This window comes from Heterodontus francisci, chromosome 28, assembly GCF_036365525.1.
Source record: "Heterodontus francisci isolate sHetFra1 chromosome 28, sHetFra1.hap1, whole genome shotgun sequence".
In the NCBI taxonomy this organism is placed as follows: Eukaryota; Metazoa; Chordata; class Chondrichthyes; order Heterodontiformes; family Heterodontidae; genus Heterodontus; species Heterodontus francisci.
In genome coordinates this window covers 28,185,354-28,210,049 of record NC_090398.1, presented here as the reverse complement: position 1 = coordinate 28,210,049, position 24,696 = coordinate 28,185,354, and the positions used below count along the sequence as shown (strand labels likewise).

At 46.3% G+C, this 24,696-nt stretch overlaps 1 protein-coding gene and 1 pseudogene across 2 annotated transcripts in view; one reads left to right on the top strand and one right to left on the bottom strand.

The window, feature by feature from the left end:
- LOC137385162 (NACHT, LRR and PYD domains-containing protein 3-like) overlaps window positions 1-9,034 on the bottom strand; it is a 133,308-nt gene extending 124,274 nt beyond the window's left edge. The window contains exon 1 of one of the 2 annotated variants that reach the window (XM_068060129.1): window positions 8,953-9,034. The gene's annotated coding sequence lies outside the window, so the exon portion shown is untranslated. Of the gene's footprint in view, window positions 1-8,942 lie in introns of both variants that reach the window. The other variant, XM_068060127.1, reaches the window with a different exon arrangement.
- LOC137345172 (uncharacterized) overlaps window positions 1-15,940 on the top strand; it is an 86,219-nt pseudogene extending 70,279 nt beyond the window's left edge.
- The last annotated feature ends 8,756 nt before the right edge of the window (window positions 15,941-24,696 follow it).

Below are 24,696 nucleotides of genomic sequence, written 5' to 3'. Positions count from 1 at the left end.
ATCCTCCCCGGGTTACACACTGTCTGATCACACTGGGTCCATCCTCCCCGGGTTACGCACTGTCTGATCACACTGGGTCCATCCTCCCCGGGTTATTCACTGTCTGATCACACTGGGTCCATCCTCCCCGGGTTACACTCTCTGATCTCACTGGGTCCATCCTCCCCGGGTTACACACTGTCTGATCTCACTGGGTCCATCCTCCCCGGGTTACACACTGTCTGATCACACTGGGTCCATCCTCCCTGGGTTACGCACTGTCTGATCACACTGGGTCCATCCTCCCCGGGTTATTTACTGTCTGATCACACTGGGTCCATCCTCCCCGGGTTATTCACTGTCTGATCACACTGGGTCCATCCTCCCCGGGTTACACACTGTCTGATCACACTGGGTCCATCCTCCCTGGGTTACGCACTGTCTGATCACACTGGGTCCATCCTCCCCGGGTTATTCACTGTCTGATCACACTGGGTCCATCCTCCCCGGGTTATTCACTGTCTGATCAGACTGGGTCCATCCTCCCCGGGTTATTCACTGTCTGATCAGACTGGGTCCATCCTCCCCGGGTTATTCACTGTCTGATCACACTGGGTCCATCCTCCCCGGGTTATTCACTGTCTGATCACACTGGGTCCATCCTCCCCGGGTTATTCACTGTCTGATCACACTGGGTCCATCCTCCCCGGGTTATTCACTGTCTGATCACACTGGGTCCATCCTCCCCGGGTTATTCACTGTCTGATCAGACTGGGTCCATCCTCCCCGGGTTATTCACTGTCTGATCACACTGGGTCCATCCTCCCCGGGTTATTCACTGTCTGATCAGACTGGGTCCATCCTCCCCGGGTTATTCACTGTCTGATCACACTGGGTCCATCCTCCCCGGGTTATTCACTGTCTGATCACACTGGGTCCATCCTCCCCGGGTTATTCACTGTCTGATCACACTGGGTCCATCCTCCCCGGGTTATTCACTGTCTGATCACACTGGGTCCATCCTCCCCGGGTTATTCACTGTCTGATCACACTGGGTCCATCCTCCCCGGGTTACACACTGTCTGATCACACTGGGTCCATCCTCCCCGGGTTACTCACTGTCTGATCACACTGGGTCCATCCTCCCCGGGTTATTCACTGTCTGATCACACTGGGTCCATCCTCCCCGGGTTATTCACTGTCTGATCACACTGGGTCCATCCTCCCCGGGTTATTCCCTGTCTGATCACACTGGGTCCATCCTCCCCGGGTTATTCACTGTCTGATCAGACTGGGTCCATCCTCCCCGGGTTATTCACTGTCTGATCAGACTGGGTCCATCCTCCCCGGGTTATTCACTGTCTGATCACACTGGGTCCATCCTCCCCGGGTTATTCACTGTCTGATCACACTGGGTCCATCCTCCCCGGGTTATTCACTGTCTGATCACACTGGGTCCATCCTCCCCGGGTTATTCACTGTCTGATCACACTGGGTCCATCCTCCCCGGGTTATTCACTGTCTGATCTCACTGGGTCCATCCTCCCCGGGTTATTCACTGTCTGATCACACTGGGTCCATCCTCCCCGGGTTATTCACTGTCTGATCTCACTGGGTCCATCCTCCCCGGGTTATTCACTGTCTGATCACACTGGGTCCATCCTCCCCGGGTTATTCACTGTCTGATCTCACTGGGTCCATCCTCCCCGGGTTGCACACTGTCTGATCACACTGGGTCCATCCTCCCCGGGTTATTCACTGTCTGATCTCACTGGGTCCATCCTCCCCGGGTTATTCACTGTCTGATCTCACTGGGTCCATCCTCCCCGGGTTATTCACTGTCTGATCACACTGGGTCCATCCTCCCCGGGTTATTCACTGTCTGATCTCACTGGGTCCATCCTCCCCGGGTTATTCACTGTCTGATCTCACTGGGTCCATCCTCCCCGGGTTACACACTGTCTGATCTCACTGGGTCCATCCTCCCCGGGTTACTCACTGTCTGATCTCACTGGGTCCATCCTCCCCGGGTTATTCACTGTCTGATCTCACTGGGTCCATCCTCCCCGGGTTATTCACTGTCTGATCACACTGGGTCCATCCTCCCCGGGTTATTCACTGTCTGATCTCACTGGGTCCATCCTCCCCGGGGTTATTCACTGTCTGATCACACTGGGTCCATCCTCCCCGGGTTATTCACTGTCTGATCTCACTGGGTCCATCCTCCCCGGGTTATTCACTGTCTGATCACACTGGGTCCATCCTCCCCGGGTTATTCACTGTCTGATCTCACTGGGTCCATCCTCCCCCGGGTTATTCACTGTCTGATCAGACTGGGTCCATCCTCCCCGGGTTATTCACTGTCTGATCACACTGGGTCCATCCTCCCCGGGTTATTCACTGTCTGATCACACTGGGTCCATCCTCCCCGGGTTATTCACTGTCTGATCACACTGGGTCCATCCTCCCCGGGTTATTCACTGTCTGATCACACTGGGTCCATCCTCCCCGGGTTATTCACTGTCTGATCACACTGGGTCCATCCTCCCCGGGTTATTCACTGTCTGATCACACTGGGTCCATCCTCCCCGGGTTATTCACTGTCTGATCACACTGGGTCCATCCTCCCCGGGTTATTCACTGTCTGATCACACTGGGTCCATCCTCCCCGGGTTATTCACTGTCTGATCACACTGGGTCCATCCTCCCCGGGTTATTCACTGTCTGATCACACTGGGTCCATCCTCCCCGGGTTATTCACTGTCTGATCACACTGGGTCCATCCTCCCCGGGTTATTCACTGTCTGATCACACTGGGTCCATCCTCCCCGGGTTATTCACTGTCTCATCACACTGGGTCCATCCTCCCCGGGTTATTCACTGTCTGATCTCACTGGGTCCATCCTCCCCGGGTTACACACTGTCTGATCACACTGGGTCCTTCCTCCCCGGGTTATTCACTGTCTGCTCACACTGTGTCCATCCTCCCCGGGTTATTCACTGTCTGATCACACTGGGTCCATCCTCCCCGGGTTATTCACTGTCTGATCACACTGGGTCCATCCTCCCCGGGTTATTCACTGTCTGATCACACTGGGTCCATCCTCCCCGGGTTATTCACTGTCTGATCAGACTGGGTCCATCCTCCCCGGGTTATTCACTGTCTGATCAGACTGGGTCCATCCTCCCCGGGTTACACACTGTCTGATCACACTGGGTCCATCCTCCCCGGGTTATTCACTGTCTGATCACACTGGGTCCATCCTCCCCGGGTGATTCACTGTCTGATCACACTGGGTCCATCCTCCCCGGGTGATTCACTGTCTGATCACACTGGGTCCATCCTCCCCGGGTTATTCACTGTCTGATCACACTGGGTCCATCATCCCCGGGTTATTCACTGTCTGATCACACTGGGTCCATCCTCCCCGGGTTACACACTGTCTGATCTCACTGGGTCCATCCTCCCCGGGTTACACACTGTCTGATCACACTGGGTCCATCCTCCCCGGGTTATTCACTGTCTGATCACACTGGGTCCATCCTCCCCGGGTTATTCACTGTCAGATCACACTGGGTCCATCCTCCCCGGGTTATTCACTGTCTGATCACACTGGGTCCATCCTCCCCGGGTTATTCACTGTCTGATCACACTGGGTCCATCCTCCCCGGGTTATTCACTGTCTGATCACACTGGGTCCATCCTCCCCGGGTTATTCACTGTCTGATCACACTGGGTCCATCCTCCCCGGGTTATTCACTGTCTGATCACACTGGGTCCATCCTCCCCGGGTTAGTCACTGTCTGATCACACTGGGTCCATCCTCCCCGGGTTATTCACTGTCTGATCACACTGGGTCCATCCTCCCCGGGTTATTCACTGTCTGATCTCACTGGGTCCATCCTCCCCGGGTTACACACTGTCTGATCACACTGAGTCCATCCTCCCCGGGTTATTCACTGTCTGATCACACTGGGTCCATCCTCCCCGGGTTATTCACTGTCTGATCACACTGTGTCCATCCTCCCCGGGTTATTCACTGTCTGATCTCACTGGGTCCATCCTCCCCGGGTTATTCACTGTCTGATCTCACTGGGTCCATCCTCCCCGGGTTATTCACTGTCTGATCACACTGGGTCCATCCTCCCCGGGTTATTCACTGTCTGATCTCACTGGGTCCATCCTCCCCGGGTTATTCACTGTCTGATCACACTGGGTCCATCCTCCCCGGGTTATTCACTGTCTGATCTCACTGGGTCCATCCTCCCCGGGTTATTCACTGTCTGATCACACTGGGTCCATCCTCCCCGGGTTACACACTGTCTGATCACACTGGGTCCATGCTCCTCGGGTTACACACTGTCTGATCACACTGGGTCCATCCTCCTCGGGTTACACACTGTCTGATCACACTGGGTCCATCCTCCTCGGGTTACACGCTGTCTGATCTCACTGGGTCCATCCTCCCCGTGTTATTCACTGTCTGATCTCTCTGGGTCCATCCTCCCCGGGTTATTCACTGTCTGATCACACTGGGTCCATCCTCCCCGGGTTATTCACTGTCTGATCTCACTGGGTCCATCCTCCCTGGGTTATTCACTGTCTGATCTCACTGGGTCCATCCTCCCCGGGTTATTCACTGTCTGATCTCACTGGGTCCATCCTCCCCGGGTTACACACTGTCTGATCTCACTGGGTCCATCCTCCCCGGGTTATTCACTGTCTGATCTCACTGGGTCCATCCTCCCCGGGTTATTCACTGTCTGATCACACTGGGTCCATCCTCCCCGGGTTACACACTGTCTGATCACACTGGGTCCATGCTCCTCGGGTTACACACTGTCTGATCACACTGGGTCCATCCTCCTCGGGTTACACACTGTCTGATCACACTGGGTCCATCCTCCTCGGGTTACACGCTGTCTGATCTCACTGGGTCCATCCTCCCCGTGTTATTCACTGTCTGATCTCTCTGGGTCCATCCTCCCCGGGTTATTCACTGTCTGATCACACTGGGTCCATCCTCCCCGGGTTATTCACTGTCTGATCTCACTGGGTCCATCCTCCCTGGGTTATTCACTGTCTGATCTCACTGGGTCCATCCTCCCCGGGTTATTCACTGTCTGATCTCACTGGGTCCATCCTCCCCGGGTTACACACTGTCTGATCTCACTGGGTCCATCCTCCCCGGGTTACACACTGTCTGATCACACTGGGTCCATCCTCCCCGGGTTACGCACTGTCTGATCACACTGGGTCCATCCTCCCCGGGTTATTCACTGTCTGATCACACTGGGTCCATCCTCCCCGGGTTACACACTGTCTGATCTCACTGGGTCCATCCTCCCCGGGTTACACACTGTCTGATCTCACTGTGTCCATCCTCCCCGGGTTACACACTGTCTGATCACACTGGGTCCATCCTCCCTGGGTTACGCACTGTCTGATCACACTGGGTCCATCCTCCCCGGGTTATTTACTGTCTGATCACACTGGGTCCATCCACCCCGGGTTATTCACTGTCTGATCACACTGGGTCCATCCTCCCCGGGTTACACACTGTCTGATCACACTGGGTCCATCCTCCCTGGGTTACGCACTGTCTGATCACACTGGGTCCATCCTCCCCGGGTTATTCACTGTCTGATCACACTGGGTCCATCCTCCCCGGGTTATTCACTGTCTGATCAGACTGGGTCCATCCTCCCCGGGTTATTCACTGTCTGATCAGACTGGGTCCATCCTCCCCGGGTTATTCACTGTCTGATCACACTGGGTCCATCCTCCCCGGGTTATTCACTGTCTGATCACACTGGGTCCATCCTCCCCGGGTTATTCACTGTCTGATCACACTGGGTCCATCCTCCCCGGGTTATTCACTGTCTGATCACACTGGGTCCATCCTCCCCGGGTTATTCACTGTCTGATCAGACTGGGTCCATCCTCCCCGGGTTATTCACTGTCTGATCACACTGGGTCCATCCTCCCCGGGTTATTCACTGTCTGATCAGACTGGGTCCATCCTCCCCGGGTTATTCACTGTCTGATCACACTGGGTCCATCCTCCCCGGGTTATTCACTGTCTGATCACACTGGGTCCATCCTCCCCGGGTTACACACTGTCTGATCTCACTGGGTCCATCCTCCCCGGGTTACACACTGTCTGATCACACTGGGTCCATCCTCCCCGGGTTACTCACTGTCTGATCACACTGGGTCCATCCTCCCCGGGTTATTCACTGTCTGATCACACTGGGTCCATCCTCCCCGGGTTATTCACTGTCAGATCACACTGGGTCCATCCTCCCCGGGTTATTCACTGTCTGATCACACTGGGTCCATCCTCCCCGGGTTATTCACTGTCTGATCACACTGGGTCCATCCTCCCCGGGTTATTCACTGTCTGATCACACTGGGTCCATCCTCCCCGGGTTATTCACTGTCTGATCACACTGGGTCCATCCTCCCCGGGTTATTCACTGTCTGATCACACTGGGTCCATCCTCCCCGGGTTATTCACTGTCTGATCACACTGGGTCCATCCTCCCCGGGTTATTCACTGTCTGATCACACTGGGTCCATCCTCCCCGGGTTATTCACTGTCTGATCTCACTGGGTCCATCCTCCCCGGGTTACACACTGTCTGATCACACTGAGTCCATCCTCCCCGGGTTATTCACTGTCTGATCACACTGGGTCCATCCTCCCCGGGTTATTCACTGTCTGATCACACTGTGTCCATCCTCCCCGGGTTATTCACTGTCTGATCTCACTGGGTCCATCCTCCCCGGGTTATTCACTGTCTGATCTCACTGGGTCCATCCTCCCCGGGTTATTCACTGTCTGATCACACTGGGTCCATCCTCCCCGGGTTATTCACTGTCTGATCTCACTGGGTCCATCCTCCCCGGGTTATTCACTGTCTGATCACACTGGGTCCATCCTCCCCGGGTTATTCACTGTCTGATCTCACTGGGTCCATCCTCCCCGGGTTATTCACTGTCTGATCACACTGGGTCCATCCTCCCCGGGTTATTCACTGTCTGATCACACTGTGTCCATCCTCCCCGGGTTATTCACTGTCTGATCACACTGGGTCCATCCTCCCCGGGTTATTCACTGTCTGATCACACTGGGTCCATCCTCCCCGGGTTATTCACTGTCTGATCACACTGGGTCCATCCTCCCCGGGTTATTCACTTTCTGATCAGACTGGGTCCATCCTCCCCGGGTTATTCACTGTCTGATCACACTGGGTCCATCCTCCCCGGGTTATTCACTGTCTGATCACACTGGGTCCATCCTCCCCGGGTTATTCACTGTCTGATCACACTGGGTCCATCCTCCCCGGGTTATTCACTGTCTGATCACACTGGGTCCATCCTCCCCGAGTTATTCACTGTCTGATCACACTGGGTCCATCCTCCCCGGGTTATTCACTGTCTGATCACACTGGGTCCATCCTCCCCGGGTTATTCACTGTCTGATCACACTGGGTCCATCCTCCCCGGGTTATTCACTGTCTGATCAGACTGGGTCCATCCTCCCCGGGTTATTCACTGTTTGATCAGACTGGGTCCATCCTCCCCGGGTTATTCACTGTCTGATCACACTGGGTCCATCCTCCCCGGGTTATTCACTGTCTGATCACACTGGGTCCATCCTCCCCGGGTTATTCACTGTCTGATCACACTGGGTCCATCCTCCCCGGTTTATTCACTGTCTGATCTCACTGGGTCCATCCTCCCCGGGTTATTCACTGTCTGATCTCACTGGGTCCATCCTCCCCGGGTTATTTACTGTCTGATCACACTGGGTCCATCCTCCCCGGGTTATTCACTGTCTGATCACACTGGGTCCATCCTCCCCGGGTTATTCACTGTCTGATCTCACTGGGTCCATCCTCCCCGGGTTATTCACTGTCTGATCACACTGGGTCCATCCTCCCCGGGTTATTCACTGTCTGATCACACTGGGTCCATCCTCCCCGGGTTATTCACTGTCTGATCAGACTGGGTCCATCCTCCCCGGGTTATTCACTGTCTGATCAGACTGGGTCCATCCTCCCCGGGTTATTCACTGTCTGATCACACTGGGTCCATCCTCCCCGGGTTATTCACTGTCTGATCACACTGGGTCCATCCTCCCCGGGTTATTCACTGTCTGATCACACTGGGTCCATCCTCCCCGGGTTCTTCACTGTCTGATCTCACTGGGTCCATCCTCCCCGGGTTATTCACTGTCTGATCTCACTGGGTCCATCCTCCCCGGGTTATTCACTGTCTGATCACACTGGGTCCATCCTCCCCGGGTTATTCACTGTCTGATCACACTGGGTCCATCCTCCCCGGGTTATTCACTGTCTGATCTCACTGGGTCCATCCTCCCCGGGTTATTCACTGTCTGATCACACTGGGTCCATCCTCCCCGGGTTATTCACTGTCTGATCACACTGGGTCCATCCTTCCCGGGTTATTCACTGTCTGATCACACTGGGTCCATCCTCCCCGGGTTATTCACTGTCTGATCACACTGGGTCCATCCTCCCCGGGTTATTCACTGTCTGATCACACTGGGTCCATCCTCCCCGGGTTATTCACTGTCTGATCAGACTGGGTCCATCCTCCCCGGGTTATTCACTGTCTGATCACACTGGGTCCATCCTCCCCGGGTTATTCACTGTCTGATCAGACTGGGTCCATCCTCCCCGGGTTATTCACTGTCTGATCACACTGGGTCCATCCTCCCCGGGTTATTCACTGTCTGATCACACTGGGTCCATCCTCCCCGGGTTACACACTGTCTGATCTCACTGGGTCCATCCTCCCCGGGTTATTCGCCATTTTCTCTCAGAACAAGAGATTAACTGATCGGGTTCCGGCCCTGTACTGACAGCATGTTTTCATGCTGTAACATTCTGTATTGATACTGTACGATGCCAGATGCTATTCCTGTTCCTCACCGTCACTCACACATTGATCCCGGTTCCTCTCTCTTCCCTCCGTCCTTCCCAAAAACCGGATTGTGGACATGCGCAGTCGGCAGGGTTGAGATTATCCACGTGACGTTCGCCGGAGGGCGGAGTGGGCGTGACTTTTGACAACAATGGTGGAGGGAGCTGTCAATCTGCTCGTCTCAGCCAGTAGGAGAAGCGAACGCTGTGGGAAATGTTAATGTATTCAGAAATCGGAGCGGATTGTGCTGGATCATGTGACAGTGTCTGGAGAAACAGAGTTGACGGTTCAGGATGGGGGCGGGGAGATGGTGACGTGGTGAAAAGGTCAGGACATTTATAAATATGTGTCCTGTGGACACAGGGTTAAATCCCACCACGGCAATACATCATTCGTTTCAGTGATGACTCCATGAAACTATCATCAATTGTTGTCAAAACCCATTGTGAGAATAAGAAATACTGAAATGTTGTTTCTACAGCTTGTGGAAAGTTACCAAGAAGTCATTTGTGCACAACATAATGAAATCACTGAAAAAGAGAACAGATAAGGATATGTCAGTGGAGACCTTAAGACAGTACATCACTGACAAAGAGAACTGATAAGGGTATGTAAGTACAGACCTTGGGACAGTACATCACTGACAAAGAGAATTGATAAGGGTATGTAAGTAAAAACCTTGGGACAGTACATCACTGACAAAGAGAACTGATAAGGGTATGTAAGTACAGACCTTGGGACAGTACATCACTGACAAAGAGAACTGATAAGGGTATGTAAGTACAGACCTTGGGACAGTACATCACTGACAAAGAGAACTGATAAGGGTATGTAAGTACAGACCTTGGGACAGTACATCACTTAAAAATTGTGCTTAGGCAGATAACAGAGAAACAGCAAGAGTTAGAACAAAGGATGTAGTGAATAAGAAACTGCCCCACTAAGATAAAGGCTGACAGCTGCAAGTTAAAACACATAATAGAGAGCCAAATAAGGTAAAACAAAAACAAGAGTTAGGGGCTAGAAAGTTAGAGTAGGGGGAGAAGTAAACAGAGGAGGAGACTGCAGCAACCATAGGATAGGTTAGCGTCATAATACGTTATAACCAATAATGTAAAATAAAGGCGTGGACAAATGGATTTGTATTGTATAAACATGAACTGAATATGTTGATCGGTGTGCCTGCTTGTTGGACACCCGATCTTGCAAGAACGTTAAATAAGCTTACTTCTTCAGAGTTTGACTTGGTGTAAATTATTATTAAGTGGGCTACGTTTCTCACAATTGGGGGCTCGTCCGGGATCTATTCATCATTGCCGGGACCGCGGCCGACGACAGACGAGAAGACGCATCCCGTTAATTTAAAAACGGTCTCGTTTCTCTCGTTGGTAGCGGACCCGAGTAATTGACTGAAAACGATCCTAGGGAAGTCACTCTGAACGAGTATTTAGTGCGGCAGGTACACATGTGAAGTCAGGCAACTCCGTGCACGGACCAAGGTAAGAAAAACGACTTTTAAGTATTATCTTGGTGACTTATGGTTAACTGTAGGATAAGACCTTCTGAGTACCAAAAGTCCTTGAGGAGTGAATTTTACAGTCCTGCAGTATAAGACCCTTCAGCTAGGAGGTGAATACTGTAGGGAACAAGACCCTTCAGTTCGGAGGTGAATACTGTGGGACAGTATAAGACCCTTCAGCTCGGAGGTGAGTACTGTATGGTATAAGACCCTTCAGTTAGGAGGTGAATACCGTAAGGTATAAGACCCTTCAGCTAGGAGGTGAATACCGTAGGGTACAAGACCCTTCAGTTAGGAGGTGAATACTGTGGGGCAGTATAAGACCCTTCAGCTAGGAGGTGAATACCGTAAGGTATAAGACCCTTCAGTTAGGAGGTGAATACTGGTTAACTGTGGGATAAGACCTTCTAAGTACTGCAGTATAAGACCCTTCAGCTAGGAGGTGAGTACCGCAGGGTACAAGACCCTTCAGTTAGGAGGTGAATACTGTGGGGCAGTATAAGACCCTTCAGCTAGGAGGTGAGTACCGTAGGGTATAAGACCCTTCAGTTAGGAGGTGAATACCGTAAGGTATAAGACCCTTCAGCTAGGAGGTGAATACCGTAGGGTACAAGACCCTTCAGTTAGGAGGTGAATACTGTGGGGCAGTATAAGACCCTTCAGCTGGGAGGTGAGTACTGTATGGTATAAGACCCTTCAGTTAGGAGGTGAATACCGTAAGGTATAAGACCCTTCAGCTAGGAGGTGAATACCGTAGGGTACAAGACCCTTCAGCTAGGAGGTGAATACCGTACTGTACAAGACCCTTCAGTTAGGAGGTGAATACTGTCGGGTATAAGACCCTTCAATTAGGAGGTGAATACCGTAAGGTATAAGACCCTTCAGCTAGGAGGTGAATACCGTAGGGTACAAGACCCTTCAGTTAACCATGGGAAATAAATCGTCTAAAAAGGAAGACGATGGGAGACAAGGAAAGTCTGCCGGCAACATCCCTCCAGAAAGTCCATTGGGACGGATGTTGGAGTATTGGGATTTAGAGTCAAAAACCAAGGAGAAAAAGACCCAAATATGATCTAAGGACAGCAAGAAGGACCACCCCTAAACCCGACGATAACGACGACGATAGAGACAGAGAGTCTCCTAAGACAATGATGCCCTTGAGAAAGGTACCAATAGGAAATAATGAAATTGGATTTGTTAGTGCACCATTAACGTCAGGAGAGGTAAGAGTGTTTAAAAAGGAAATGAAAGTCCTCGTAGAAGACCCCTGAAAATTTGGGAAAGAGAAAACCCTCCCAGGGTAGGGGGAAACGAATCAGCCAAACAAAAATACCCTAATCAAGACCCGCAGTGGCAGAACAATAATATCGGCCATAGGGGCCAGATGAAAGACCTTAGAAATCTGATAGTAAAAGGCATTGTTGTAAACAAGTAGTTGAAGCCCCTGCAAAACTTATGCCTTTACAGAGTTACCGCAGGCCCCTCTTATGGCACAAGCAGGCGACGTATTGAGGGTGACCCCTCTGGGTGTTGAAGGCTGTTTCCAGACAAATAGAGACCATTAAAGGCACCTAGGTGGGATCAAGAGAATGATTTTTACACAGGTTTTGAAGAATCAAAAGGGGGACTGTGAGAACAGAATTTAGATTTTAGAATTTTTAAGAACAGAATTACATGGGAACATTTAAGATGAAAAAATTAATCAGTCATGTATTGCTAACAAGCTAGCTGACTTCATAACTTCAGGGCTGCAGAGGCAACTTGGCCTTGCAGCTGGTACAGCGAGAGAGAGAGAGAGAGAGAGAGACATTGTACTTCAACAGCACTCTTCTTATCACCCAGACATGACAATCCTAGGGGAAAGTTAGAATGAAAAACATACCGACCAGGCTAAAACACGCCCCTTGTTAGAGGGTGGCTCAGCCTACCCTAAAACAATTAATCAGTCATGTACTGCTAACAAGCTAGCTTCAGTGCTGTAGGGAGGGACAGCTTATCAGAAATGACTTCATAACTTCAGGGCTGCTGAGGCAACTTGGCCTTGCAGCTGGTACAGCGAGAGAGAGAGAGAGAGACATTATACTTCAACAGCACTCTTCTTATCACCCAGACATGACAAAGTTAGAATGAAAAACATACCGACCAGGCTAATACACACCCCCTTGTTAGAGGGTGGCTCAGCCTACCCTTCTGATTCAGCAGTTGCTGAGTTTTTTATATTTGCTTTTATATTTGCTTTTATATTATACTGTTTAAATGTTATTTGAGTAAATGGATCCACATAATCCTAGTGAATATATATATAATCATATATAAGTTGATCAGTAGAGAGAAGGTTATCATAGAATGATAAAAGGGGGGAATGTGGAAGTGAGCAGAAAGGCATGGCACTGTGCTTAATGGGAAATATAGCCAAGTTAAGAATAGTAGCTTTGCTGAGCTTTGATTTTAAGTGGCAGAAACCACAATGAAATAGCTAAAAGGGATGGCCAGAGTGTGTGCAAGCTGTGGCTGCCACAGCACTTCAGACCAAGGAAGTCATTTTACCTCAAAGCTATTACAAGAAATAGTTAGGGGATTGGGAATCCAATGGGACTTCCATACCCCTTGGCACCCTCCCTCTTCAGGGCGGGTGGAAAGAATGAATCAGACCTTAAAGAAACACCTGTCCAAACTGATACTTGAAACAAGGTTACCCTGGACAAAATGTTTACCTATAGCGATACTCAGAATTCGGACAGCCCCTAGAAAAGATGTGGGACTGTCCCCCTATGAAATGCTATTCGGATTACCCGATATGGGAACCAGGGGCAAGATGCCAACCTTAGAAACTAAAGATTCTTTTCGAAAGAACTATATACTGGCGTTGTCTTCCTCATTGTCATTCCTCAGGAAGCAAGGCCTGTTAGCACAGACCTCACCTCTCGAATTTGCAGTACACAAGATCCAACCAGGAGATTGGGTTCTGGTGAAATCGTGGAAAGAGACTAAACTACAACTGAACTGGGAAAGACCATACCAGACTCTCCTAACCACTGAAACAGCCATAAGAACGGCAGAAAGAGGTTGGACCCACTACACAAGAATCAAGGGGCCGGTACAAACCCCGGCCGAGGAAGGAACTTGGACAACCGAATTAACAGAAGAACCATTGAAAATAAAGCTAAAAAGACTATGAGTAACGAACTTTTGTTTTAATATAACGGCGCGAGCGCGGAAATACTGTCTGTAATATTGTGTGCCTTCTCTCTTTCTTTTCAAAAGTAGCCAGGAAATAAAATGGGTTGGATGTTTTTGTATTACCCACTTCCAATTAGACAACAAGGTGTTTGGAGTAACAGTTAGAGAAGGGAAAAAGAAAGGTGAATTAAAATGTTGTTTTCAGGTAACAATAGATAAGATTGGTAAACCATCTAACAAACTAAAAGGGACCTCTCATAACGATCCTAACATAGTAAAAATAATAGAGGTAAAAGACTTGAGAAAGACAATTGAGATAGAAACCGGTTACGGGGACACAAATGTCTGGGTAGAATGGATAAAATTACCTGTAAAAAGTTTGAACAAAAACAATTGCTATGCTTGTGCATCTGGTAGACCGATAGCTCAAGTAGTACCTTTCCCGCTGGGGTGGGAGCGTGACCGAAAGGGCATGGAAGGCATGTTAGCCCTATATCAGGATAAGACGGCTTGGGGTATTCAAACTTGCATATCCTTGTCAATAATGTTCCCTCCCCTAGAGAAAGAAGATTCAAGGACTCCCCCTTCATTTTTAGCCACCGGTGTGAATCACACATCATGCGTACGTCGACACGGTGCGGAGCTAACCAGAAATATGGGAGAGTTGAAGTCATGCATAGAGACTGAGGACGTAACTGGAAGAGTCAGGGGAGGGAACTAATCATCATTGAATGTCCCCAGAGCGGATTTATGGTGGTATTGCGGAGGAAAAATCCTGAGACAGACCCTACCCTCCCAGTGGAAGGGGACGTGCGCAATTGTTCAATTGGCAATACCATTCACCTTGGCATTTGAGAAACAAAAGATAATAACGAGGGAAAGGGGTAAAAGGGAAGCGATAGCGAACTCTTTTGACGACCAGGTATACATGGATTTCATAGGGGTCCCAAGAGGGGTACCTGATGAATTCAAGGCCCGAAACCAAATAACCGCCGGTTTCGAGTCTTTGTTTTGGTGGGTCACTATTAACAAAAATGTAGATTGGATAAATTATATTTATTACAACCAACAAAGATTTATAAATTATACTAGAGATGCGGTAAAAGGTATAGCTGAACAATTAGATGCCACTAGTAGAATGGCTTGGGAAAATCGACTGGCTCTAGATATGATCTTAGCAGAAAAAGGAGGTGTGTGTATAATGTTAGGAGGGAAATGTTGCACATTTATCCCAAATAACACAGCACCCGATGGTTCAATCACCCGAGCACTGCAAGGGTTAACAACTTTAGCAGAGGAGATGGTCGAAAATTCAGGAGCAGACACTTCCCTGACGGGGTGGCTTGAATCCTGGTTTGGAAAATGGAAAGGCATGATAATCTCGGTTTTTACCTCCCTGATCATGGTTGTCGGAATACTAATAGCCATCGGGTGTTGTATTATTCCTTGTGTAAGAGGGCTGACACAGCGATTGATTGAGACAGCTTTGACGAAGCAGATGTCAATACAAAGAGGCCAGGAAGAAAGTATATACCTGTTAGGTAATGACAAAGTGGATAGTATCAACGGAGATACAGACATTGAAAAGGCGGCTGAAATAATGCTCAGAGGATTTGAGAGGACATATGAGAACCCTCCGCAGTATGTAGAAAACAACAAGGATTAAGTAAAAGAAAAGGGGGAATTGTGAGAATAAGAAATACTGAAATGTTGTTTCTACAGCTTGTGGAAAGTTACCAAGAAGTCATTTGTGCACAACATAATGAAATCACTGAAAAAGAGAACTGATAAGGATATGTCAGTGGAGACCTTAAGACAGTACATCACTGACAAAGAGAACTGATAAGGGTATGTGGAGACCTTAAGACAGTACATCACTGACAAAGAATTGATAAGGGTATGTAAGTGGAGACCTTGGGACAGTACATCACTTAAAAATTGTGCTTAGGCAGATAACAGAGAAACAGCAAGAGTTAGAACAACGGATGTAGTGAATAAGAAACTGCCCCACTAAGATAAAGGCTGACAGCTGCAAGTTAAAACACATAATGGAGAGCCAAATAAGGTAAAACAAAAACAAGAGTTAGGGGCTAGAAAGTTAGAGTAGGGGGAGAAGTAAACAGAGGAGGAGACTGTAGCAACCATAGGATAGGTTAGTGTCATAATACGTTATAACCAATAATGTAAAATAAAGGCGTGGACAAATGGATTTGTATTGTATAAACATGAACTGAATATGTTGATTGGTGTGCCTGCTTGTAGGACACCCGATCTTGCAAGAACGTTAAATAAACTTACTTCTTCAGAGTTTGACTTGGTGTAAATTATCAAGTGGGCTACGTTTCTCACAACCAATACCTAATACAATTGTAACAAAACATCCCTACTTTTATATTCCATTCCCCTTGCAATAAACGTCAATATTCCGTTTACCGTACTAATCTACATACCAACCTTTTGTGATTTCTGTACCAGGACACCCAAATTGCTCGATACCTTAGAGATCTGCAATCTCTCTCCATTCAAATAATATGCTGCTTCACTATTCTTCTGGCCAAAGTGGATAACATTACATTTTCCGACATTATATTCCATTTGCCAAATTTTTGCCCACTCACTTAACCTGTCCATCGAAGGGTTATGGCTCAAATTCTGTATGTCCTCTTCACAACTTGCTTTCCTACCTATCGTTGTGTCATCAGCATATTTAGCAACCATACATTCGGCCCCTTCATCCAAGTCATTCATATAAATTATCTATAACTGAGGCCCCAGCAATGATCCGTGTGACACTCCGCTAGTTGCAGCTTGTCAACCCCCAAAAAAGATTCATTTATTCCTACTCTCTGCTTCCTGTCAGCCAAGCACCCTTTACCCATGCCAATATGTCACTTGCTATACCATGGGCGCTTAGTTTGCTTCGTAACCTTTCATGCGGCATATTGTCAAATGCCTTCTGGAAATCAAAGCACACCTCATCCACAGGTTCCCCTTTATCCACTTTGTTTGTTACTTCGTCAAAGAACGCCAATAAATTATTCAAAAATGAATTCCCTTTCATAAAACCATGTTGACTCTGCCTGATTACATTTTCTAAGTGCCCTACTATGATCACTTTAATAATACATGCCAGCATTTCCCTGACCACAGATGTCAAGCTAAATGGCCTGTAGTTTCCACATTTCTGTGTCCCTCCTTTCTTGAATAGAATGTTATGACCAATGTGGCAGAAATGCACTGTTAATTCAGTCCTGGATCACAGTATATCAATGAATTGCACCAACTACCGATGAATAGCCACATTTGACGCTCCATTTGTCCTCCAGAATAAATTACACCAAACGATGTCTCTTTCTACAACAAAAAGAACATTAACTATTTATTAGAAAAGAAATAGCAAGTCTTAACTGGTAATGCGAGAAATCTATACATGTGAAAATCTCCTTAATTTCATGCCGACATGCAGTCACCCATACATTAAAAAAAAACATAGTGACTTGCAGTCTCTCCAGACCAAGTTGATGAAAAGTCTTTCATTGGTAGGTTTTCAAGGCAATTTAACTACAGCAGGCAGCATACATGTGTTTCAACAGGGGTGCAGCAACCGATCTGCTCAGGACTCATAACAACAACACAGCAATAGAAGCTTTGTTCAGGTTCCCGGACTTCCCAAAACACAGTAGGCAACAGGAATCTCATTGGATGCAGGAATTCTCCAGAGACAGGAAGCAAGAGGAACCTGCCACCTTTCAAATGCAGCATTTATTTTCAAGAGATGCAGGTTTCCTTTACAGGGAGAGATCTTTGTCTGGTTCTCCAAGCAGGTCAGCTCTGAGATTCAAAATGCATGCTCTTTGTCGAAATTACTGGTTTTTAAAAATCCAAAGTGAAAGAAAAGCTTTCCTGAGCCTGTCACGTGACCAGACTTTGCGTCTCCAATGTCGTTTAAAATGTTCCTTTGAGAAGGTCAAACCCCTCGCTGGCTACCTTTAAACTGCATGTTTCATCTGTTCATGCATACAAAGTCAACATCCAAAAATTCCAGCTATTTGTCGATGTCCAAGGCTACTGAAAATCTTTTTTCCTTCAGTTTTTAAAACACACAGAATTCTGCGATTTTAGCACCAAAATTAACCTTTTGTAACACCTCCGGCCTTGGTGAAATAAAACACCATTCTTGAATGTGTTTCATTGCAATGTAAAAATAGGAGTTGAAAACATTTTTAAAAAATTCGCACTCATGCCCCTCATTCACTCCACTCGTAGTTAACACAATTTTTTGTTGAATCATTCTTACTCATTAATCTCAACAAAGTTAATTGCTTTATTGGTGGTGCTTCAATTCGTTTGAAAAATTACCCTGCTGGCTGTTCTATGCCTGATTCGTCATCTTGTAATAGGACTGCACTGACACCCAGGTCATGAGCATCAATCGCTACCTTGAAGGGCTTTGTAAAATTTGAAGCAGCCAACACTGGTTCACTAGTCAAAACTTCCTTTAGCTTTTCAAAAGATTCTTGGCATTCACCTGACCACGCTATCTTGGTTTTCTTTTTCTGTAGCAAATCAGTTAGTGGATTGGCTACAGCACTTAAATTTGGTGCAAAATTTCTGCAGAAACCACACATACCCAAAAACCTCATGATTTCACACTTAGTCTCAAGGATAGGAACCTCCACTAAGGCTTGTGCTTTTGACATTTATGGCAACACTTGCCCCACTATATGACCGAGGTAGGTCAAGCTTGCTTTTGCGAATTCGCTTGTTGCCAGATTTGCCACTAAATCAGTTTCTTCTAATTTTTAAAACATAGTTTCTTGCTGTTTTAAGCATTCCTTCCGAGGGTTACTGCAGAACCGTTCAACCGTAGAAAAGTTACAGCACAGAAGGAGACCATTCAGCCCATCGTGCCTGTTCCAGCTGAAAAGCGAAAAAGAAACTAGTCGCTCTATCTAATCCTACCTTCCAGCACTTCAGGTCCATGTCCAGCTAACTTTTAAATTAGTTGAAGGTTTCTGATTGCACCACCGATCAGGCAGTGAGCTCCAGACACCACTGTCCTCTGGGTGAAAATGCTTTTCCTCATGTTCCCTCTAATCCTTCGATCAATCACCTTAAATCTCTGCCCCCCTGGTAATTGACCTCAATGCTAGGCGAAACAGGTCCTTCCTGCCTACTCTATCTAGACCCCTTATAATTTTGTATTCCTCAATTAAGTCACTCCTCAGCTTCCTCTGAGAAAACAACCCTAGATGATCTGCACTTTCCTCATAGCTGCAAATTTTAAGCCCTGGAAATATTCTTGTAAATCTCCTGTGTAGTGTCTCCAAAGGCATTATGTCCTTCCTGTAATGTGGTGATCAGAACTGTGTGCAAAACTGAAGCTATGGCATAACCAGAGATTTATGCATCTCCAGCACTACATCCCTGCTTTTGTATTCTATATCTCTGCCAATAAAGGAAAGCATTCCATATGTCTTCTTCACCTCTCTAACCACATGTCCTGCCACGTTCAGGGACCTGTGGACATGCACTCCAAGGTCTATCACTTCTTCTACTCGTCTGAATATCCTCCTGTTTATGTGTATTCCCTTGCTTTGTTTGCTCTCCACAAATGCATTACTCCACATTTCTCTGGATTGAATTCCATTTTCCACTTTTCTGCTAATGCAACCAAACCATTGATATCATTCTGGAGTCTACAGCTATCAACTTCACGGCAAATGTTGTCACATCTGCAGAGTTCCCAATTATGCCTCCCATATTTAAGTCCAAATCAATAATATATGCCACAAACAGCAAGGGACCCTACACTGAGTCCTGTGGAACGCTACTGGAAACTGCTTTCCATTCGCAAACATGTCATCGATCCCTACCCTTTGTTTCCTGTCACTGAAGCAATTTTGGATCCAACTTGCCACATTCCGCTGCATCCCATGGGTTTTCATTTTTCTGGCCAGTCTGCCATGTGGGACTTTATGAAATACCTCACTAAAATCCATGTAGACCACATCCACTGCGCTACCCTCATCAATCTTCCCTGTTACTTCGTCAAAAAATTCAATCAAGTTAGTAAGACATGACCTTGCCTTAACAAATCCATGCTGACTATCCCTGATTAATCTGTGCCTTTCTAAGTGACAGTTTATCCTGTGTTTCAGAATTGATTCTAATAATTTACCCACCACTGAGGTCAGAATGATGAGCTTAATATTATTTGGCCTATCGCTCACACCCTTTTTAACCAATGGTACAACGCAGGCAGACCTACAATCCTCTAGAACCTCACCTGTATCCAGTAAGGATTTGAAGATGATCCTCGGAGCATCTGTTATTTCCTCCCTAGCTTTCGTTGACACCCTCGGATACAATCCATTTGGCCCTGGTGCCCTATCCACCTTCAAGGATGTTAGACCCTCTACTACTTCCTCCTTCTTTAAGCGTATTGTATCTAATGTTTCACTCTCCTCCTCTTTTACTACAATGTCTGCAGCATCCCTCTCCTTTGTGAAGACGTCAAAAAAACTCATTAAGAATCCTGCCTACATCATCTGCATTCACGCATAAGTTCCCTTGTACATCTCTGATAGGCCCTATCCTTTCCTGAGATATACTCTTGTACTTAATGCACTGATAAAACATCTTTAAGTTTTCCTTGATTTTACCTGCCAATAATATTTAATGTCCTTCCTTTGTTTTCATAATTTCTTCTTTTGCTTCACCCTGCACTTTCTATCCTCCTGTAGCCTTTCTACATTATTAAGTTTAGTAGTGACCTCCATAAGCTTTCTTTTTCTGCTTAATCTTGCCTATATGCTTCGAGATACCCAAAGAGCTCTAGATTTGGCCGTACCAACCTTTATCTTTGTGTGGACATGCCTACACTGCGCTTGTGGAATCTCACTTTTGAATGCCTCCCACTGATTTGCCTCTGATTTTCCTTCAAGTAGCTGTATCCAGTCCACTTTCACCAGATCACCTCTTAGCTTCGTAAAATTTGCTTTCCCCCAATTTAGAACATGGATTCCTGTTTTATCTTTGTCCTTTGCCATGATTATGCTGAAATTAATTGTATGATGGTCATATCTCCAAAATGGTCACCCATTGCTATTTCATCCACTTGTCAAGTTCCATTACCGAAGACTAAATCTAGAATTGCCTGGACAACCTTCGCTACTGAATTTTGTGAAGCAATTCCACCCATTCGTGTTCTGGTACTCAATTGTTAGAAAAATCTTTTTCTATGTGTTAATGTGTATTAAACTCCTGTGTGCCAAGCTTTAACTTTCAGCTCTGATTTGTTTAGTGCATGACGTAGGGTTTGGATTCTTCCTTCTCATTTGGGAGACATTCTCTCACTCAGAAACTCGGGGATAACTTAATCGATGGTTAATAAATTGCATTCTTTTTGATCCGAATTGGATTAAATGCAACGGAGAACATGGACCTCGTCAGACATCATTTATCCATCCACCTGCACTGGGAGGTAACCACTGAACCCAACCGCCTCTCACCCATCCCAGACAATTCCTTACTCAGGAGTTAAAGGAGGGAATGTAGGATGTGTCTGATATTTCAGCTGTTATCTTTCAGGATACCAAAACTCAGCTTTCCTACAACAGGATCTCCACAACTTAGGCGAATACTTGAACTCACAGTACAGGATATTCCATACACCTGTTGCATTGTACGGGCTCGGCAAAAAAAACTGAACTTCATTAAAGTGCAGCTAACTGAGTTGTCAGGGTTTTCATTTTTGATTTATTAAAATAGGGACAGGTGCCACAGACTATCCCATTTTAAACTGTCAGGATACATTTTCGAATTTCTGTAATACCGTTAAGTATTAGAATTTTCATTCTCTTCCTCTAAAGTATGTGTCGTAACAGGATTATTCTATTTCTAATTTCACATTTTGTCGATCGTGGTGATTGAACTCCGTGTCGCTGTGATGAATTTGAAAAAAAAACTTTGGCCATCTCCTCATTATCTTAAAACCGACATTTATCCGAAGGAATCCTATGTTCTAAAGATATCAAACGTAATGTTGTATAATTTATTCAAAACTGGAATTTTGAAGTCCTGGAATCTCTGCAAATGATGGAGTGGGAAGTTTGGCACTGCACAGAGAGGTAATTACATATTGAAAACAGGCTACGGGCAAATGGCAACCTGTGAGGCAAGGATGGCTATTGAAGATCTGGCATCTTGTTAACAGATTATTACATACGTTTTGTTTAATAGAATCTCAACGGGGATCAGGGTATCTTAGAATAAAATTAAAATCATGCCACATTGATAACACTATGAAAGCATTGATGTATTCTGGGTGGGATTCGGCTATTTGAAGCAATCGAACTGTCCTGTGTTCTTGGATTACAGTACTGTCTTCCTGTTTACACAAACACTTAATTTATCTTCGTCTAAGACACGCCAGTTTCCCCCTTGACCTTTTCTCTGAAGCAAAACATTCCATGCCCCAAGAACTTTTGCATAAAGAAGTTTCAGCTAATCTCTCTGCGCATTCCTTTTGTGACCATGTTAAGTTGATCACCTTTACCACTGACTAACCAACTGGACAGAATAATCTCCCTCTCTTCATTTCATGAAAGTTGTTCATAATATTTAAACCCTGTGTTCAATGTTCTCTTAGTTTTCTCTTCTCCACTGCAAATGGATGCAATGTCCTGTTTTTCATCATCAGTACGGTTATGATCCCTGACACCATACTGGTGTGTCTACACTATCTGCTCTCTGCTCGAAATATGAGGAGACAGAAGATTTATCTGGTAGTCTAACGGCGGCCTTAGCAGCTTTTACAAAGAGTTATCACCACTTGTATACTCTTGTGGTGTTTCCAAAATTTTTGTTGTTTTTTTCTTTTTTTGTGGACTTTGCACCAGGAAAGCCATTTTCTCAGAAATGAGCACTTATGCCTCGACAGCTTGTTGTTCATGCAACCCCTGCAGCTCGTTTTCATTGAGAACCTGCTCCTATCCTTTGGCGTTCCTGCAAACTGAAAAGAGATGGCACATGAACGATTTGTAACTGATCCAAACTTCCTGGTATTTATTCAATTATTATGTGGAATAATATAGCTGATAGTTACCAAAGATTCTTTCTGAATGTGTTCAATGCTCAATACCAGTTTGACATTTTTTGAATTTCTGACAGTTTTATGCAGGTAACTTTATTCGAATATAATAGTTAATAATCATTTGGCAGACTATTTAATACTACATTCCTTTAACATTCAGTTTCACGCACTGGGACACTATTTCTCATGATACTGTTATAAACTGATCAACTGTACAAAATAAAAACAGCAAGCTCTATCTATGATGAGTGAGAGACACCAGTCAGTGTACAATTGACATTTCAATTCAGTATCTGGGGAAAAAGAGGTGAAAAGTCATATTGATCAGTGTCCAGTTCTGACAGTTTCCTCCATTCAAAAACCTATCATGTGACAAGATCCTGGTTCCATTTGTCAATGACGAATGACGTCTGATCGTGAGACCCACACTTGCAATATTCACATCAATCTTTCCAGAATGTTACCACTATTGATGATCGCAGAACCTTTTTTCCACACCAAGTGAAGCCTTACTGATGAATTTATCTTGCACGCCCGATCCCAGTATCTCGACAATAAGGCGGTTCCCTCTCTTACCCACATGCATGACGCCACTACTGAAACACATCATTACCATCTTTGAAACGTTAATTTGAAATGTGTTGAATTTACAAGAATAAATTATGTTTACTCAATGAATGAAGGGTGAAGAACGAATGTAGTGCAGCCACCAAATGTGCTACAAAATTGAAGAGCTTATTTATTTATTGATACAGCACTGAAATAGGCCCTGCGGCCCACTGAGTCTGTGCCGACCATCAACCACCCATTTATACTAATCCTACATTAATCCCATATTCCTACCACATCCCCACAATTCCCCTACCATCTACCTATACTATGGGCAATTTATAATGGCCGATTTACCTATCAACCTGTAAGTCTTTGGCTGTGGGAGGAAACCGGAGCACTCACATGGAGAACTTGCAAACTCCGTGAGGCTGCAGTGCAAACCACTGCTCCACTGTGCCGCACTGTATTTTCCACATCTCCGAACAGAAGGACCTTGTACGATAGGAATGAGTTGACATTGAGCTGCAGATGTGAACAAGCTGTCTTTAATTTTATGCGCATTTTCCAACTAATCTCAAAATTAGTGTCCACAGAGATTTCAACACATTCTTCAGCTCTTCTCTGAATTTCCTCTGGGTCGCTACATAAATACATGGGTTTTGAATACAGCTCAAAAATTTAAGGAAAGCTCCGGTTTCATAGGCGATATATCCAGGGGCTGTGAGGTCACCTCGGTAATAATTGGTGTTTGTCAGTCTGGTCGCCACTAAAGTTATGGTAGTTGTCAACCAGAATAGTATAAAACTGCCCGATACAGTGAACAATAAAATAATGGATTTCCTTCGGTTCTCCATTTCTGAATCATGGCGATTCTCACTCCTGTTACCCCGGAGTTTCCTGTGGGTTCTGTTGGCCACTAAAATACGTCCGATGGTTAAACAATTAAATGAGATAATTAAAGTAAAAGGAAGCCAAACGAGCCAGGCGCTGTGAAACCAGACCAATGCTGTACCGAGTGGTGAGAAAAAAAAATCCACTCTCGCCCGACAGCCCAACTGCACCTTGTTAATTATTTTCTGAGGTTCGTATGCAAATAAAATGCTAATATTCTTCAAAAAACACAAGAAACAGAACACTGTTATAACCACACCTGCACTTCTTGCTGTGCAATATCTTGTTTTAAACTTATCGAAACAGACAGCGACAAAACGGTCAAATGTGAAGGAGACTGTGAACCAAACAGACAAATCAAAGGTTAAAGTTGTCATGTAGAGAATAACCCTGCACACCAAGGTGTAAGACAGGAATGAAAGTGGAAAGTGATAACTGAAAATACGATACACTGTTCCATTGATGATCAGAACCAGGAGGTCTGCTGTTGCCATGGCCACCATATAAACAGAAATACATTTGG